General features: G+C 41.2%; 1 protein-coding gene across 1 annotated transcript in view; it reads right to left on the bottom strand.

Moving 5' to 3' along the window:
- The window catches only part of NGEF (neuronal guanine nucleotide exchange factor), a 23,374-nt gene extending 17,976 nt beyond the window's left edge, over positions 1–5,398 (bottom strand). The window contains exon 1 of the mRNA XM_009319147.1: positions 5,126–5,398. The gene's annotated coding sequence lies outside the window, so the exon portion shown is untranslated. The remainder of the gene's footprint in view (positions 1–5,125) is intronic.
- Between the last annotated feature and the right edge of the window lie 1,761 nt (positions 5,399–7,159).

Genomic DNA, 7,159 nt, shown 5'->3' with positions numbered 1-7,159 from the left:
CCTCTTACAGCTTTAACTGTACCTTTTTATTTCATAAATGAGAGGAGAAGTGGAAATAGGTAAAGATACAACAAAGAGTAAGACAGGACGTGCTGGGACAGCCTGTCCCTTCCAGATATCCTGGGGATCACTACCACCACTCATTTTGCACTGCAGCTTTCCAGACACTCCAAGCCAGGATTTTTTTTCTGCCAGGTTTGATTGCAGGATGGCCATGAGAGCCAAGATCAAGACCTGCCATTCTACCACAGCCTTTAAACCCTCAGACAACTTGCTTCATCTAGAAGGGTGCTTCCTGATCTGCAGAAGCCCCTCTGCCTATGTTTGGAGAAATTAATTTGTGTTTGCTGTTCACCATAGTGGGGGGTGCTAGACCTGCATGGGCATGTGCATAGTGCAAGTCATACTAAAGAAATAATGAAATCCATAGTGAAAATATTCTGATTTCAAGGAGGTGCTAGGAAAGTAAAGAACATCTCCACTGATTGGGACAAGCTTCTGGAATTGTTCACAGCATGTGCAAGGCACAAGTTTCTTAATTTACTTTGGAGATCCAGCTGGTCGCAGACCCAAAGTACCTACTCCAAGCAGCCCAGACTGCTGTTTCCCTTTTGAATGGCAAGTATGAGCTGCAAACCTCCTAAACTGGCACCAAACATCCAACCACGTGATGCAATGATGTGACCTCTGTGGAATAAATGAACTTTGCTAGCTCTAAACAGTCACTAGAAAAAAGAGCATGAGCTTCTGGTCTCAGAATTGCAAAAATAACTAGAAAAAAAAAATTGAACTAAATTTCAATTGATGTAACACTATCTTCCCCAGTGAACACTATCTTCCCCAGTGTACAAATAGTCTGAAACTATCTCTTGGAAACATGACCAACACTGTTCCATCAGTCCTCTGGGTAATTAACTTCATGAAATCTCATAGTCACGTAAAAGCTATACTAATTGTTTTCATTGCTTATGTTTTGGCAGAGAGACTGAGAAAGGAAAGGAGCAGTGAAGCCTAAGGAAGAAGGAAATTTAGAAGATAAAAAAGGAGAAAAATTCAGAGTCACCAAAGACAAGAGTAAGTAATCCTACAGGCTAAATTCCTATTGAGACAATATGGTGTTTTATTGCATAGACTGGAAATATCTGTTCCCAATGGCCCTGCTCTTCATGTAAACCACCAGGTAAGAAGCGGGAATTCTGGTCTAGTCTAGGAGGGGTGTTGTTCTGATCCGATGCCATGGCATTAGCTGTGACCAGCTCTCAGACCTGGTTGCCTTCACAGGACCGGTCTGACATCCACCTGCTAGAAGTGCAGTAAGTCCAGCACGAGAGCTCTCTGGAGGTTTGAAATCTAAGGTTTGCTCAAAGAAGGAAAGAAAATGAAATATTTTCTGGACATTTTCGTGAAAATGGAACAAGAGAGAAAGACTGCCTACCTGTCAAATGCACTTTTCCACACAGAGGCCATGTCACCAGTGTGCACACCCAGGTTCTAGTCCCTCTTTTGCTTGAGCAAAGAATATTTGCGGAGCAGCAGCTCTCTGATCTAAATTCACACCATGACATGCTGTGCAGATTAGTCTGTCTCTGCCCCTTTTTTTAACACCAGTGACCTGAATCCAAATAATCCCTGGCAAAAACTTTATCAAAGCTCATACATCTCAGAAAAAATGGTTCAGTTCAAAGATTGAGAATACTTTGCTAAACTATTTTTATTAGTAAATTGTTCTGGGTGAATTCCACTCAGCTCGGAATCTCCTAAAATATAGAAGATGAACATGGTGTAGGAAAATCAATGCAGTTAGCAAGCAGAAAAGGATAAAATGAAGGAACTATACAGTAAATACAACAAGGACAAACTGAAAGGTAAAGAACTGAACTGGGAAAGAGGAATAAACCGGAGCCGCTCCACAAAAAGGCCATACCAATATCTAATTTAAGGTTCATGCTGAAAGAAGGTTCACTGATTAAATGTCGTTTCTTCTAATCTCTGGATCACTACCTCTTCAGAGCCTAGTACCTTGGTGACAGAATTTGTTTCAACCTAAATCACATATAATACAGGGAGTGTGTTTCTCTCTAGTCACTTGTTCCTCCTGGTACATACATGCTGCCTGTCATTTCCTCCACATTGACCCCACGTCAGAACCCAAACAACACTTCTTTTGGCTTGTTCTTCTTGCATCATTACATTTTCTAGATAGCTAAAAGAAAGCCCTTGGTGATTTATGTTTTGTTGTGTTTGATGCTCAACAGATGTCTGGATAATTAAAACTACCCTCGCAATGACTTAGTCATTTCTGATAATTATTCCAGTAGCACATAATTTTCGTATTTCCCTGACCTCTGTGGTCTGTAACACGTCTTTTTCTTTTTCTTTTGTTCTTCCTTTTTCTGCATTTGCACCCACATTTTTTGTGACATTTCCAGCTGTTGTTTTACATCTTGCTACTCTCACATTCACTTCAGATGAAAAAGGCTGGTGTGGCAAAGGCCATCGCGGTCTGAATTCTGTTTGAGTTCCCGGGCTAATGGGTCAGGCTGCAACATTTTTTTGCTGAAATTGCTGGAGGGCGGATGTGGTTTTTGTTTTTTTGGTGGTGTTTTTTTTTTTTTTCTCCTTCCTGAAACTCCATTTTCTGGCTCATTTTTTCCAATGGGGACAATGACAAATTGCTTTCCATGACACTTCTCAAACATCCATTGCTCTTCCAGTCAAGTTTCTTGTTTTGATGCTTGAAAACCACCTGTGTCTTGTTTTTTACCTTGTATTGATAAGCTGCTTAGTCATTTTCCATCATCACCAATAACAAAGACCAGATTCCTCTTCTTGTTCTTGTCTCTTTCATTTTGCAGATTACTGCAGATGAGCAACTTTTTTTCTGACTGTTTAAGCCCTGCTCCATCACAGCTATGGTGGTGTTCCCTTCCTCAGCTGTGAACAGGGGTGTTTGCTTCAACTTACTTTCTGTTTGTGTACTGGTATTCCTCCCTGTGGTCTAAATAATACTCTTGTTCTACCTTTCCTGACTGAAGAGCTGCAAGCTCTTCTAGTCCCTGTGTTTACCAAAGCTTTGAAGATAAAATGGGTCATAAAGGTACGATTTTGTCCTTATGACATTTACTCCAGAATTTCTGCTGCTATGTGCTTCAGGTAAATTCCTCCAATTCTCCTTCATGAAGCTGAACAATTTACGTCCACCTTAATCAAGCCCTTATGTACAACTCACACTCCCAATTCGTATCCAATGTGAGTACAGTTCCAGCACTGCAGGAGCAAGCAGTGCTTGCTTATAGCAAGGCTGAATTCAACATCATCTCTTTAATTGCCTCAGTGATTTCTCCAGCCCTCCTTGTTTTCTGTCCTTGACTCTCCTCACAAAGCAAATTCTCCACTTTATCAATTCAATGTTCAGCCAATTTCACAGCTTTCTGGCTTTGAGCAATTTTATAATCTCTTACTGTGCTAATCCCAGAACAAACAGGAAGAAAATTTCAGCTCTGATAAACTAACATCAGGGGAAAGCACAGCACTTCTTTAAGGCAGCACTGTCCCATCTCCATCTGCTTTATTTCTCTTTTTATTTAAGCAGAGAGAAGAAAATTCAGCACACTTAATGTTGGGGTTTAGCAGCACAGAGATTTTTTTCCTTAAAACACCTACAGGTAATGAAAGTAACTCAACAGAAATGGCAGGTTTTGAAATCTATAATGCAAACTTCTAAGCAAATGTTTCTCTGTAAAAGACACTTCATTTTGAAGCAGAAAGAAAAAGAAAAGCTTGTAATTTTTCAGATGCCAGATTGTGTTTGTAATGCTGGCAGTTAAAAGTACGGTGTTTTGCCAGGTAAACAGAACAAATCTGATATGGAAATAACCAGTGCAGAAGAAGAACACGGAAAAGCAAAAATCATTTTAGTCACCTTCAGCCACAACCCTGACACACTAACAGCCTGCGCTTGCCAGCCCCAGCTACCCTGTAGAAACAATGGTCCCTTCCACTAAGGGTGTAAGTAACACAGCCCTGCCCATCACACCCCTGCAGTTCACAAGATGAGCCTTTCCAGTGTAACAGTGAAGTTACAGCCTTGGCCAGGACTAGGGTGGCACTACATACACAAGGGATTCATAAATGTTGATTGTGCAAATCCAAGTAAACTTAGGGGGAACTGCTCACACCCTGAGATGTTCTTCAGCACTTTGGGTACAATCTCATGAGCCAGGGCTGAATAGATACACTGCCATAATGGTCTCACCAGAAGCAATCCTGGCGCAGGAATATAGTAGGACTCACAGGATCGAGCCTTTGAAGGCCCATTGCTTGTAATACAACACACACCACTCACTAAACAAGGCTTGTTCATCTCCACGGCTGGCTACAAATGCAGTGCCATGCATTGACAAAGAGCACTCACGCTCCCCATGCTATCCAAAATAGCAACCAGTTGTAAATTGTTATGTGACTGATGTTTTCATTAATTGCGGCAGCTACCTCCACCTACTCCTTTCATTGTTTGATGCAGCCCTGTAAATTAACAGCGTAGGACTCTTAAACAGTGATGTCACTGCACTGTATGGCTAAAATGCAAATATACCTGCCATTATTTTTTACTGTTTTGCATAAGACTCCAAGTAACAACATTTAAAAATAAGGAAGCTTATCAATCTCCATCTCTTCCCTTTCCATTAATGCCATCATATTTAAAACAGACTACAGTTAACGGCTGAATTCTTCTAAGATTTCTGGTGGAAAGTATGTATCCCGCTAGTAACTTCAGAAGAGGATTAATGTGCACTGGGAACCAAAACTCTATTGCAAGAGCCTCTTCATTATCCCTCCCTTCCTTTGTAAATTGTTCCTAACACTGAATTAGAAAAGGGAAAAGAAGTTCTTTTTTTTGCTACAGAAATGTCCAGCAGCAATAGCATATAGAACAACATCTGTCGTTTCAAAAAAAGAGTGAGTGGTGCTAACCAGTGCAACACAAAGAAGTACTCAGCAGGGCAAGGCTTGTCTGTGACTGCTATGAAGTTTTTAATTCTTAAATCTTTATCATTTGACTTAATTCACTCTCACTCTTTTAAGCAGCAGCCCAGTTAAGAAACACTCCACCTTCCCCCATTACCTCCTGCAGCTTGATCTCATCTGGCTGGAGGATGCTGAGGACCCCGCTGCTCCGGATCTCAGGAAGATCCTGCCATAAGTTGAACCTGGAGTTGGAGTTCCTCAGCAAACTGATTTGCGGTGGAGCTTTGCTTTCAGTTGTACTTGTAGGTTCTGCTTCAGATGGGGTTTCCTCGCTGGGTGAACTCTCCTCAGGGTCTGTCTGTGAATCCTGCAGTCGTCTGGTTTCAATCTCCTGGCGTGTAGATTTATCTCGATATTCCTGATACAAGAGCCCTAGGAGGCAACATTAACAGGTCTGAAAGGTTACAGCTGAACAACAGAGTAGAAATGTATTGTGGGAAAGGATATTTGTTTTGCATTAGTTCACCTCAGCAGAGGTGAGAGAGATCCCTTCCATGCTGAGCGACAAAGCCAATTATGGCATTCCTATTTCAGCCAGAAGTGGAAACTATAAATGGAAGGCCATTTCTAAATCTAAAGTGTTGTCAACAATCTGCTCTCACAAAACATTTAGTAACACAGTCAGATGAATCCATGATCAATCGGAAGATGTAAAAGAAGCAGTTTGTATTTTCCAGGCTTTTAAATGTTTCTTTTAGATCTTGATTTTCTCTGCAATATTATTATGTTACAAGTCATATAGGTTGATAGGTATGTGTAAGCATGTGTCTGAAAAAGTAATACTGCATACATTGAAACTACTTTAAAGGAGCAATTTGATGGCCATGAAAATCCTTAAGGAGGAAACACTGAGCTGCTGTTAAGGCATTGGACAGGTGAAGCATTGGGACAACAAGCTACAGTTACTAGTTTGTTTTGGCATTGACTTAGTGGTTAGCCTCGGACATGTTGTTTAATTTCCTTCTGTTTTCCTTCTCAGTTTCTATGATGATTGAAGGTACGAAATTAACATTCAAAAGGTACCTGAATGCCATAGCACTAAGGAAAAGACTCTCAATTCATACCATCTTGCAGCGCATCGATCACATGAGGTGTCTTCTGAGTTTCAATTACTAAATTCTGGAGCAGACGAAATTGCACAGAATTTGCCCCCACCCTTGATTTCAACTGACAGCACAAAAAGGGTAGGAATCCTGAAATTCCTTGGCCATCTTCAGAAGATCCTTTGTCTCTCCTAGGGCTTTCTAACTGTCCCATTTCTCTTTCTGAGCCATCTGTAGGACTCAGAATATTAATTGTTTGAATATAAAATGTAATTCAGAAGATATGAAAAGACAAGAGAGCATGAGCCTGCTCTGAGTCACTCTCCTCACTTACTCAAATTGAAGGAGCACAATTTACATTACCTCCCTTGGTTTATACTTGAATTGCAAAGTGTAACATGAATGAATAAAGAAAGAGAAAAGTCCTTGATGTAAAAAAAAAACCCTACATAATTTATTTTGTCTGAATCATTAGGGGTTAAAATCTATCTGGTCACATGCATTCATGATACTGGATCTCAGAAGCAGATTCTGTGTGTAATAAGGTAAGAGACAACTGGGTCAGGAGTTTGCTTAGGGAGGGCAGAAACGTAGATGTTACTGCCTATTAAATCTCTGGGCCAGTTTTCATGAGTCTCTGTAGCAGTCACTGTTATAACTGTGTCAGAAATATGCTGGGGAAAAGCGCAGGCACAAGGACAGCATTACCGCAGTCTGTGAGTGTACCCTGTTATCTGTTCTCCCTGGAAAGACGTTCAACACTGGATTAAAATAGCAATAAGGGTAGCTGTGCCTAGGAAACCATACAGTCTTCTGTTAGCTTCCTACACAATAACTGAAGACAGGAGACTTCCCCTGAAGTTTTGCATGCTGCTGCTACTTATATAATTTATCTCTGCATCAACTAGGCTTACATGGCTTTCCTAAGCATTTCTGCCTGTTATTCAGCATCAGCGAGGGTGCTGAGGATGTAGTGGGGTGGAAAGGCTCTTTCAAGAATGGAGCGGAGAGCCTGCTACATCAGAGCTGCTTTCAGTGGTACCGATCGGTAAGCTCAGCCCGTGCTTGAAGGCTCTGGTGCGGTAGGG

Source organism: Pygoscelis adeliae, unplaced genomic scaffold (genome assembly GCF_000699105.1).
Source record: "Pygoscelis adeliae isolate BGI_AS28 unplaced genomic scaffold, ASM69910v1 Scaffold30, whole genome shotgun sequence".
NCBI classification, from domain to species: domain Eukaryota; kingdom Metazoa; phylum Chordata; class Aves; order Sphenisciformes; family Spheniscidae; genus Pygoscelis; species Pygoscelis adeliae.
This window is presented reverse-complemented; position numbering and strand designations above follow the sequence as displayed.